Genomic DNA, 12,735 nt, shown 5'->3' with positions numbered 1-12,735 from the left:
TGTGGCGCGCTACCGACGTGACAGATGCCGCCGCGCGCCCTCCGAGAAGCGGAGCAGCATACGCGGCATACAGCGGCGCCACCTACAGAGATGCCGCCAGTGGGGCCGGCAGAAGGTCATCAAAGGTCGCCTGGCCAGCCGGAGGCGTCTGGCAGCGTGAGCCCGCGTTTGTACAGGCACTCAAGTATTCCAGTGATGTCCACCGAACCAACTCACAAAATGTCACCGACTAGCGAGCGAACCTTCTGGAGTGAAAGCAGTGGCAATGTCCGCGGGGGGGGGGGGCAAGACCGGGGCCGCCTGGGAGCTCGCTTGTCCTCCACCAGTGGCGGGTGGGCAGCTTGTTCGCCGCGGCGCAGCACTAAACCGGACCGATCCCCGCACCGAGATTCCCACCGGGACTTTTTGTCCGCGTGCTCCAGCCGGGCGGCAGCCATGGTCAGCGGGCCGAACGGGCGGCGACGCGGTCCAATTAATTACCCATTATCGGCGGCCCCACGCGCCACCCCTGTCCGCAGCCCAGCCGGCCATTGTAATTGGTCCCTGTCCAGATGTCGGACAGCGTTTTACTGCGCCGCGGACGCCCGATAGCCGAATGACCAGCCATCTGTACGCGGTCATCGCGGTCGAAGAGAGGCGCAGATGGCCGACCAGACAGGACCCGGAGACCGGATCCGGAGACCGGACCTGGGCACCAGACTCGGGGACCGGACTTGGGGACCGGACCCGAGTGGCCGGACCCGGAGACCGGACCAGAGATGACGTCGGAGTGCTAGCGAAAGCGAAGTTGGGACATGGGGATAGTTTACTTGTGGCGCACGCTCCAGCTGAGGGCGGGAGCCGTTCAGGGCTCCAACTGAGGGCGGGACACGTTCAAAGCTCCAGCTGAGGACGGGGGTCGTTCAGAGCTCCAGCTGACGACGGGAGCCGTTCAGAGCTCCAGCTGAGGGCGGGGGCCGTTCAGAGCGCCAGCGAGGGCGGGTGCCGTTCAGAGCTCCAGCTGAGGGCGGGGACCGTTCAGAGCTCCAGCTGAGGGCGGGGCCGTTCAGAGCTCCAGTTGGGAAGGGAGCGGACCTGAGGTCTTACCGGGACACGCATGGGTATCCGAGAGTTACGGGTCACGTAATGATGCGTTGCGAACGCGAAGCAATGGCTGTGTCGCCTGATCTGGTCTTATTGATGGGCCATCTGAAGCGCAGCGACAGTGCGGGAACGGTAGTGCCGGGCATCCGCTTACACCCCATCTGGCATATGAACACGTTATTCAAGCATCATAAAATCACGAACTTTTCACATGAAACATTAGTTATAAGCCATCCAACGGACAGAGGCCGGAAACTGTTTCAAACCCGGTAACTTGTCATTGTAAGTCCAAGGCGCAGAAACGATGTCACTCATTGACGTAACAGCTCCAGGAAGAAATTAGTTGCAGGACCAAAAAAAGAACACCGAACAAGAAGTCTAGAAGCCCTGTTTTCTAAAGGATGTGAAAAATATTGTTTTCGCATCTGAAGGGAAAATACAAAAGATCACCGCTGTCCACATAAAGTATCGGTTGTCATTTGAACAGGCCCAGCCAATCCACCCCACCAGTCCTCGGCAAACCTCTTACAGAGAACGGAGCTACCGCCGAGATGCGACGATTTTTATCTTTCAGGCCCAGATAGGAACGCGGAAACAAACCGAGCCGAGACAGTGCCGGTCGGCCGTCATCCAGTACCTGTCAGCCGTCATCTCCGCACATCAGCTGATTGAGGGACCGCCCTACTGCGGCCGCACGTGAGAATGATTAGCCTAATCAGCTGATGATACAGCGCAGCGGGGGCCGGCCGACTTATGAGCCGGCAGCGGCGGCTCGGCCGGGACTGGAGCCGCCCGTCCCTCAGCGCCGCTGGACCGGCCACCCCTCATCGGTCACAGGTGGCGAGCAGACCGTGAGGAGGATACTGAAGCCCTGCCAGGAGACCGTGAGGACACTGAAGCCCTGCCATGAGACCGCGAGGAGACTGAAGCCAAGCCAGGAGACAGTGAGGAGACCGAAGTCGCGCCAGGAGACAGTGAGGAGACCGAAGCCCTGCCAGGAGACCGTGAGGAGGAGACTGAAGCCCCGCCAGGAGACCGTGAGGAGGAGACTGGAGCCCAGCCAGGAGACCGTGAGGATGAGACTGAAGCCCAGCCAGGAGACCGCGAGGAGGCTGAAGCCCCGCTAGGAGGCCGTGGGGAGGAGACTAAATAAATATCTGTCAGAAGACCGTGAGGAGGAGACTGAAGCCCCGGCCAGGAGACCGTGAGGAGGACACTGAAGCCCCGGCCAGAAGACCGTGAGGAGGAGACTTAAGCCCCGGCCAGAAGACCGTGAGGAGGAGACTGAAGCCCCGCCAGGAGACCGTGAGGAGGCTGGCGACCCGACGCCGGTGACACGCAGCAGGATTGGAAGTGGATTGCGGTCTGCAGATACGGCGTGGCCTCGGCCCGGTGGCAATCAATCGATATTTGGAACGCCGAGGTTTCCTGGGTTGCGCTGAGTGGCGGCTTGAAAATCAAACTTATTGGGAAATGCTGTCCAAGTATGTTATAGATGACGTGCTTCGTCGTATTGGCGGAATTGGTATCATCTATCACGTCGGGAAGACACATACCACAAGATGACATTAATTGACCAATCCATTATTGGTCTAACATATTAATGCTTTGAGAACTGCATCATCTGTTTCAGGAAAAAGTACTGATATCTGAAATGAGAAGGAAACAATGACACCTGGGAAACAGATATAAACCTGTCAATAGGTTCGATAAAGTACTTTCACAATGCCTGAACACAATAGTGCACTATTCTCCATACGACGATTTCAGTTCCCAAAAATGAATCAGTATTTTAAAGGCTTTGTCTGCTGAAAATGAAATGTACATTTTGGGAAAGAATGTGCAAATACATCACGCAGTGAGGCATGTTGTGGAACAAATGCTTGCAAAAGGATTGTCGCCCTTTAACAACAAAAAAGGAACGTTAAAAAACATGCGCAATGGTGTGATAACCTTCCATCTCGTCTGATCATCCCACGAAAGTGCCGTTAGGGCCTGTCACAGGCGGCGTCCATTTCGCTGCGCTGTAGCGACGATGGCACTCACCGGTGCAGAAAATGTCTCACAGCTTCGCCCCATCCCACAATTTCCCTAGGGTGCGAGAGACAATCACCAGCCGAGTCGACGCCGCTGCAGCCGCAGTGGGCGCGGAAGAGTCACCGCCGCGGAGTCAGCGCCGCGGAGTCAGCGCCGAGGAGTCAACGCCGCGCGCACTGCGACCGACGCCCGTCGATTCAGACGCACGGCTCGCGCCCGTCCGCCGGCGCGGGCCGACGGCGGCAGCGACGGGACCGCCGAGCCCGGAGCCGGCGCCGTTTTTGAGCCGTTCAGCGGCGCACATTAGCCGCCGCTTTCGTCCCATCAGGCGAGCTGTCATCGGCGGACGCTGTGCTGGCGAGCTTCGCAGCGCCGGCCGCCGCTCGGCTGCCGTTTCTGAGCGCCGGCGGAGGCGAGGAGCGCGTCTGCTGAGCCGGCGCGCGCGACCGAGCGACGCCCGGCGCCCGACCGAGCGACGCCCGGCGCCCGGCCGAGCGACGCCTCGCTGCCGACTCGACAGACGCGAGACGCCCGGCGCGATGAGGACGAGTCGCGCTTCGACGCGGGACGGGCCCGTCGCCCTGCCAGGTCGTGACGCGCCGCACATCACGCCGCATGTCGCGATGACGCATGTGACCCGGGCGGCCGCGCAGGTAGACGACGTGTCCGAGCGGCGGCGCCGGACCGGTCGACGACACGACTCGCGCGACGCCGTCAGCTCGCGTGCGGCGACACCGATCCCGTGTCGACATCGGCTGACCTGGCGGGGACACGGATTGCCGCCGGTGGCACCGCCATGAAACCGTGCCGCCTGTGTCGGCTTATCTCTGGACAAGCCGGCGACTCGTGCTCATGGGCCGAATCGCAAGGCGGCATCGGGCCGGATGACAGCGACATGGATCATCGGTTGAGTGCTGACACTGGTCGATCTGTCTGATCCGTGCCGACTGACCGCCGTCAGAGGTCCCCGCCGACCGACCGCCGTCTGAGAAGTGACCTGCCGACACGCCTCTCGACCAGGTGGCCTGTCGGGACGGCGCCGGGTCCATTGCGGGTGCGAGCTTGGCCCCCACTCGGCCACACCAGCCGGCGCGAGGCCCAGCCAGCCACTTCGCTCCCCAGGCTGGCGATGCGGCTGGCTGGCTCAGCTCGAATATCGGCCTGGAAGGCTGGCTGCAGCTCGGAGACCGGCCGGAAGGCTGGCAGCAGCTCGGAGACCGGCCGGAAGGCTGGTTGCAGCTCGGAGATCGGCCAAGGGCTGGCTGCAGCTCGGCGAGTTTTGAGCAACGTGGGTCGGTGAGGCAGTGCTCCTGACTCAGACGCCGGTGCCGGAGGTGACGATCGGTACGCATCAGCACGCGCTGCGAGCCAACGATCTCACGTTCGACAATGTGCTAGTTCGGTTCCCTGTTTAGCGTCGTCACATACAGCATGAGATTCGCCAGTGCAGTGTAGGACGGTGTCGTCATCACATGCAACTCTGGCCTGCCTGGGATCACGTCTGCTGCCTGTCAGCGCCCAGTGTTACGAAGAGCATTCCCTGGCGTGTCGTGGTGGGTTAGGGTGCAGCTCACCCTGATGTGACCGACTGAGTGCGACGCAGACAGACACTTACCGATGCGCTGCCCGTCGCCGGCCCGGCCGCCGCCCTCCAGCGCCGTCTCCCGAAGCAGCGGGCCCGTCTCGTCGCTGAAGTTGCCCACCGCCGGCTCTGCCGACACAGACGAGATGATGTCGGTCCGTGCACGAAGAGTGCAACCGAACGGAAGTTGAAGCCATGAGAAGGTGACGTAAACACGCTCATGACCTCATTTGTGCATAACGAGGAAGCAAGGAGAAGAAACATGATACATCAGAAGTACCAGAAGTAAAAGGCACTGAACAAATAAACGCTCTTGTCGTAATGCATGTCTGTTAGGCAATAAAACGGCCAATTTCGCGGCCATTTGTTACACAACGTCCCGGAGACACCACTAGTCCACACCTGGTGCGTGACCCACATGTTGGCACCTCCCCTCCTTTTGAGGACAGTCGTCACTGATCTGATACCCGCGTGAAGCGAGCCCGCCGCCCGTTTCATCGCTCCTCGGGCTATGAGAGCGAGCCAGACGGCGCACCGTCGACAGGCTCCATCTGGCCGCCGGGACGCCGATGATCCCCATTGGGGCGGCGGGCGCCCCGCTCCGAGTGCCGGTGAACGGCAGGGGTGACCTTGACCTCGGCTGATGGTCAGTCGCAGGCAGGGCGACGGGGTGTCTCACGGGGGCGTCGATGCCCACGCCAAGCAACAGAACGCTCTCAGAACGTCCCGCGGGCCGCCGGCGGCGGCTTAGCGCACGTGCCGGTCGAGGGTCACGGACCGTCTGGCGACGAAGCCCCGCGTCAGCCATCCCCGGCGTCCGGCGCCCGGTTACCGAAGCCGACACCCCGCGGCGCGCGTTGGGTAAGAGCGCGGCTGCAAAACTGCCGGTCAGCTCGATGGGTGACTGCTGCGTCGGGTGACAGGGCCGTGCTCACCTTGCTCGGGTGACAAGCTCGGGTGACGCGCAAGGGTGACAGAGCCTGCGGCTGTGCACCGGCTGGCGAGGCTCCGATGCCTGCGGCCAGCTGTGAGGAGATTGTCTGCCGGGGAACTGACCGACTGAACCGCAAGGACCGCGGCGCGATGCGTCGTTGTGCGTCGCCCGGGCGGTCCCGGTGGTCCAGCCGGTGGGAGCGCCCCCCCCCCCCCCTTCCATCTCCTCCCTCCTCCGCTCGCTCCCCATCACGTCAGGAGGTGGCAGGTATCGACCGGACCGGCGAGACGGCCGGAGACCGACAGCAGGACGCGCCACGCTGCAAGCTGTTGCCTCGTCGCTGCACGTTCCACCCCCGCCCCGAAGCCCGAGGCGCTTGTTAGGCCGCGGAATGAGCGCCGCGCGGCGGAGAATAGGAATGAGCCGGCCCGCCGGACCTGAGCTCTCCCTTGGCATTCAGGGGGAGCCCGGCGACGGCGGAGGGGCGCTTTCTTCGGGAGGTCCAGCGCACTTTTACGGCGGTGTAAAGTTCGCTCGTAATGGAGCCCGATGAATGACGACAGAATGACTCGCTGCTTTATGAAGGGCCGCCGAAGCCAGCGTCCGTAATTATGGTCGAAATGGTCACACCGACACATAAAAAGCGATCGGGAAAAAGTAGACGAAATGGCTCGGGCATTCGCCTCATTTATTGTGGGCGACGGGCTATATTTTCCAAGTCGAAAGACTGGAGGGGTCGGGTCTTTGATAGAGGGTCTGTGAGAAGGCTCAGTCGTTATTTTCCAAAGTGACGGCGAATGACTAAGTAAGCTTGTCAAGATTGTACGCTTCCATTAATTGCGACTCGATGCTAGATTTGTAAATGTTGGTCCGTGCCAGGTAGTTTTTCAGCTGACAGTGAAATAGATAGAACGCGTACCGGATGTTTTTTTTCCTCTTCGGCATTGTTTACACGGGCGAAGATATAGCTGGGGACACCTTGGCTGCTTCGGAGTTGACTTTTATGTCCGTGTGAACAGACATCGACGACAACAGTGAGCACAGCTGCGTCATCAAACACTTGAAGAGCCAACAAATGCTAACATGGTTCTAAACCATGTTTGGTGACTCCTAACACATCGGAATGTCACAGTGGGGATTATTGGGACCGTAGATCCTTTCGCATGATCCGCATTCCACAGTGAGTGGTGCAAACTTGTGCAGCGAACAAGTAGAAATTTGCTGTCGTTGACTGCAGCCGGGTGGCATCCATCGTTTAGGCGGAACAACTATTAGAGCTTCATTGCTGTGTATCCCTCTGAACGCGATTTTTACGAGAGATGCAAACGATAACTGGACGTTACTAATAACGTGACGCATAAGTGAACATATTTGCTGTGCCCTTAGACATTCCTAAGCTTGATAACAGAAGCATTAGCATATGTTTCAGGACCCATAAGCAGATGTAGACCTGGGTAGATCAGCCCACCTTCCTTGACCCGGCCAAGTCACAGCTCATTTCATCCACAAGGACTCGCATTTGGTCTCTGTCTATATGCACAGTCTTACGATTTACGATGTAATCCACATAATATTACAATGGAAGCAGCATACGGAGTTCTGTGAGGTATAGTAAAGTAAAATCAAATCAAATCCACTACTCTAATTGATCAAATGAAAGCTCGGCGGTATCTTCTAGTTCCTCAACTGGAGCCTATAACCTCGACTTGGAGGAGGCGAGCTGGTCCTGTCGCGGTCCCTCAGTGCGGCCCACCGCGCCAGCTGACCCGGTCACAGGTCACAGGCCAGACGCAGCCTCCATCCACCCTCACCTCCCTCCGACCCGGTCCCCGTCCGCGGCCCCGCTTCGGCGAGATTCGTCCCGAGCGAGCCCGCCGCGCCCGGCCGGCGGCGTCAGCGGCCTTGCGCGCGCCGCCGGCGGGGCTGCGCCCGGCTGGCGCCCCGCCCCGCCCGCGTGGTGGCCGGTGTCTCCGCCGGGTGTGTCTCCCTTCAGCAGCCAGACGGATGGGTCCAATTAGAGCCGGGTGTGGCCGCAGCCGCGACAGGGGCGCCGACGGCTGCCGCTCGACACGCACGCGCCCGGCGCGCTGACCCGGCCGGGCAGAGGGGCCGACCCGGCCGGGCAGAGGGGCTGACCCGGCCGGGCAGAGCGGCCAACCCGGCCGGGAAGAGGGCCGACCCTGCTGGGTAGAGGGCTGACCCGGCCGGGCAGCGGGGCCGACCCGGCCGGGCAGAGGGCTGACCTGGCCGGGCAGAGGGCCGACCCGGCCGGGCAGAGGGCTGACCTGGCCGGGCAGAGGGCCGACCCGGCCGGGCAGAGGAGCCGACCCGGCCGGGTGGAGGGATTGACCTGGCTTGACACTGGAAGTGTTTCAGTTGGGCAAAAGGGCGTCCTAACTGACGACGAGACGTCCCAGCTGGGGTAGGACTATGCCGGTCTAAGACCGCGACGATTTGGGACCCGATGAGGCAGGGACGAATACCGCCGCATTAATGGCTCGGCAATGCCCTCACCGACATTCTTCTTTAAGCGCAACATAAAACTTGTAAGTTGCATGACTCGCAGTTCCGTTGCTTTAACACACTGAACTACCCATCATATGTATAACACCCCAGTGGAAATCACATCTACGACGGCACGCACGGGAAAACCTCGGTGCTGGTCAGATCCGCATGAATACGATAGTGAACGCTGGTGTAACTCATTAACACCACTCGATTATACCAATCAGCAATATTAATGAGATGTTCCCCGCACAGCCGCATCAATTCAGTCTCCCGAAACATCCCGGGATCGATGCACCTTGTTACTTTGTCTCGGCCCGGGCGAGCTACGAAGGTGTCGAGTGGTAAACAGGGTCGCACCGGTGGGAACGGGACACCTGTGATGAAGGGCGCTATCAGGGGTGTACGCACAACGAGCCGGCGTGGGCCGAGGATGGATGTGCTGATAGGACGGACACGCGGCGAGCTGCGCGTTCCCGCTAGTCCACGGATGACCAACAGCCAGGGGGGGGGGGGGAGGAGGAAGGGGAGGGGAGACGACGATGCACGGTGGATCCGGCGGTCACCGGCCGTGGACAGGGCCGTCACAGGCCTCCGTCCTCTTCCTGATCGGCTCCTGAATCGGCTTTCGATAGAACCAGAAGCCAACAAAAGAAATACCAAAGTCCATTGCAGCGGCGAGCTCCTCCGACCCTCCGGCAAAAACGTTATTCTATTCACACGCACGGCGGACAAAGGCGGAGCGTGGCTGCACCTGTTTCCGATTTCGCGATATAAAGTGACCAGCTCATCGGCTGCCAGGGCTGGTCGGCCATCAGGAGAGAGTGCGGAGAGTCCCCAGGCGCTGTGTGAAGGACAGGGTGATGAGGCGCCGCCGCCGACCGGCCGGCTTTGTTCTCTTCTGATACCGTCCGAGATACTGGGCAACGCCGCAACGAGTCTTTCGTCGGCATTTGGTTCCGGATGCGGAGGTACAGGGTGTGTTCGGCTATCTTGACTCCGCGCCGGACGATCTGCGGTACAGGGTGTGTTCGGCTATCTTGATTCCGCGCCAGACGACCTGTCGCAGCCTTGGTAAGGCTTTCAGAGGGATTACGGCTGGATATTATCTACAGCGACTGACAGCCTTTCTCATGACCAATTTTCCTACTGAGTGGCCGAACCGTCCCATGACGACATGACGTCAAGCGAAGAGAGCAAAAAACGATTATAATTGCGCTTCTTGTATCGTCGGCATGCCGCGGAGAAATGAACTTATGATTGAGAGATACACACATTGTTCGCATACTTTGTTCCATCACCGCAATGTGCGCACCTTCTGAGGTCATTACTCTAAATGCAGCAATAATCGAAGCCCAGCTAGTGTTAAGCCCCATTTCAACAAGCTGCCGTCCTTGCGGTCACCAGACAAGTGCTTGATCACCCAGCTATGGTGCTTCCTGCTCACGGCCTGGCTCACCGCTCCAGTTCGTGGCTCAGCCCACGGCTCTAGCCCACGACTCCGACCCACGTCTCCAGCTCACGGTTCCGGCCTGCGACTCCGACCCACATCTCCAGCCCACAGCTTCGACCCACGTCTCCAGCCCATGGCTGCGGCGCACGGCTCCGACCCACGTCTCCAGCCCACGTCTCCCGTCCACGTCTCTGGTCCACAGCTCAGCCCCACGGCTCCGGCCCACGTCTCCAGCCCATGTCTCCCGTCCACAGCTCCGGTCCACGTCTCCGGCCCACGGCTCCGGTCCACAGCTCTCATCCATGGCTCCGGTCCACAGCTCTCATCCACGGCTCCGGACCACAGCCCTGGCCCACGGCTCCGACCCACGTCTCCAGCCCACGTCTCCCGTCCACGTCTCTGGTCCACGGCTCCGACCCACGTCTCCAGCCCACGTCTCCCGTCCACGTCTCTGGTCCACAGCTCCGGTCCACGTCTCCGGCCCACGGCTCCGGTCCACAGCTCTCACCCACGGCTCCGGCCCACAGCCCTGGCCCACGTCTCCGGTCCACGTTTCCGGCCCGCGGCTCCACGTCTGTTCACGCCCAGCAGCATCGCGAGGAGAACAAATCGCAATCAGTCGCCGCTCCCCTCCTGGAAATCCACTCGGGAACGAGCCCGGCAACACGTTTCGAATACTGAATCATAGCCGAGACGTTTTTGCCAGATGCTCATTGTACGCAAGCGTGGGGAAGAGGAGGGAGGAGGGGTGAGAGGGGAAAGAGGACGGTTCTGTCTCCGCCGTGTGCACAGACAGACGGGCAAACACGCCCGATCGCAGTGCACGTGCAGTGTGCACAGGCCGTGTAGCCGACTTCGCCGAGCGGAGATCGAAATCAAACAAGGCGTGAGACGGATGTGGCGGCCGGCACGGATCGTGGACGGTTACCCGTCCGCGATCTGTGCCCTATTCAGACGGGGAGGCGGGCTAGCGATCGGCGTCTGGCGTCACGGGCGAGTTTCCAGACGTACCCAGTGCACGGGTTTCTTGATAACACCTTCTGCTAACTGTCACAATATTCAGATATATTCCACAGCAAAAAGATAACAACATCAATCAAACTCTTTTGTGCTGGTTGAGGCCGACCTCGAGACACGCGATCATCCCTGAAATGGGCGACCTTCCCGAAATCGTCGGCGAGGGGTCGCAACAGGCACACTACATTGTGTCCCACACGATCACATTAAGTCAATGGCTTTCATAAACACCCATAACCTCCGTGTCACAGCTGACAAAATTAGCAGGGCCATATTCACTCCAAACGACCGAAAAGTTGCTGCCACACCGGCCGACGGCTGCGCGTGCTGCCGGCGTGCCCAGAGCGGCGCCAGCCCACGGCTCCCAGCTGTAGCGGGACGGGTGGCGGCCCGGCAGCTGGCGGTCACGCCGTTGCACACCTCAGCAGGCGCCGCCGGCCGCCTGACTGGCATCGCACCCGCCGCCGGCCGTCGACGGCGCACTGCGGCAGCCTCGGTTTGCGTAAGATGCTCGCGGCCACGCGGGTCCGCCGCTGTTCCGCGCGGGCCAGACCGGACCGGACCGGACCGGACCAGACCGTCCAGCGCCGGGTGGCAGCAGACCGCGGCCCGGTTGGGTATGGTGCTCTGCATGAAGCCCCGGCACTGGGCTGATGTCGTTAACACAATATACAAAAGGGCGGAATTTTGTACGGTCGTGACCAGAGCGGGCCTGGATCATCATCGAATGATTGACGACCGCCGTTTGACTGACGTGGCCGCTGAAATGAGCCGCGGTCGACGCTCCCGATAATGTTTAAAAATTAGCCTGCGGTCGGACATGTCAGTGCAGTGGCGTTTGACCTTGTTTGCCGACAGCCGGCTCGGAGGATAGACAGGCTGTGTCGGCGGCCACACGGCGCGTCCACTGAATTATAACACGGGTCTCACCAGACGCCGCCCGCGCCAGTGGAGGCGAGTTTTGCGGCGCCGTATATGGCCGACTATTTTGGGGAAGCGCGCTCTTTATTCGAGACCTCGCGCGGCGCGTCTCCCGAGCGATGCGCCTCTCTCTGTCAGGCTGGTTCATTGAGGGGTGCTGCTGCCCACGCGGAGCGTGCCTGGCTATATAAAGACGGTCGCCCCTCGCGCGACCGCGGCGCGACCCCACGTGTCGAGCGGCCTGGAGGGATAGGAGTGGTTCGATCGCACCGTCTCCCGTCACAGGGACAAAGCCCTGACGAGACACGTGAAGTGGCCGTGTACATTTGGTTGTGTTGCTGAAAGACTGACGGCACAAAATCGTGGTTACAAACCATTACTAGGTGACAAAACTGTGCCCGTGCCCTTCATATGATTTGCCCTGTTTTGATATCGCAAATCTCTTTCAGAACAAGCATACGCACGGAAGGTGCCAAGGAAGCATTACCATCAAGAGTACATGAGTTTCTTCCTGACGGTTGAGCATAGCAAAAGTGTTGTGAATCAAGAAGAATACCATTAGAGGCAGCTGTTTGGATAACAGCAGACTCAAGACAGTAACCAGACGACCAAAGGCGAGTACGAAACCGACCACCCTGGACTGTGATCACCCAAGCAATCCCATTTCGCCGATACGGAAGCCGGCTATCGATACAGCTGCACGCCAAACTGCGCACACGTATAACCCGCAACACACCCCCGGCGCGCTCGCCGGCCAGCGGGCATCGCGGGCGGTGGGCCGTGGCGGGGGCGGGGGCGGGGGCGGGCAGCCGGCCTCGGCTGGGGCTGCCCGCCGGCAGATCTCCGTCACGCTCCGTGCGCCAACATGACGGCTCCGGTCGCACGTGCGTGGCCGGCGTGCGCGCCGCCCAACGGGTTCTGCAGCGGCAGAAATGCGGTCCACGCTCCGAGGCGGCCGCCGGGCCGGCTGAGGTCAGGGGTCAGCCTCGAGACCCCAGGCTGACCTCTGCAAGCGGGGGGGGGGGGAAGGAGGAGAATGCTTAGGAGTGTGACACGCACCGGAGCTTTAGCGATCTCGCTGACCTAGCCGCACGGGGTGCGACCTATTTTGAGCTCGCAAAACCGGCCTTAGCCTTACGCTGCCGCATTGGGCTTTGACGAGATCCAGTGACACGAGATGGCCCACTAGGATCGGTGACTGAC

The 12,735-nt window shown here is 60.7% G+C and overlaps 1 pseudogene; it reads right to left on the bottom strand.

Moving 5' to 3' along the window:
• Positions 1–12,735, bottom strand: part of LOC119102669 (epithelial discoidin domain-containing receptor 1-like) — a 49,062-nt pseudogene that overhangs the window by 13,568 nt on the left and 22,759 nt on the right.

Source organism: Pollicipes pollicipes, unplaced genomic scaffold (genome assembly GCF_011947565.3).
Source record: "Pollicipes pollicipes isolate AB1234 unplaced genomic scaffold, Ppol_2.1 Scaffold_5724;HRSCAF=6776_pilon_pilon_pilon, whole genome shotgun sequence".
In the NCBI taxonomy this organism is placed as follows: Eukaryota; Metazoa; Arthropoda; class Thecostraca; order Pollicipedomorpha; family Pollicipedidae; genus Pollicipes; species Pollicipes pollicipes.
This window is presented reverse-complemented; position numbering and strand designations above follow the sequence as displayed.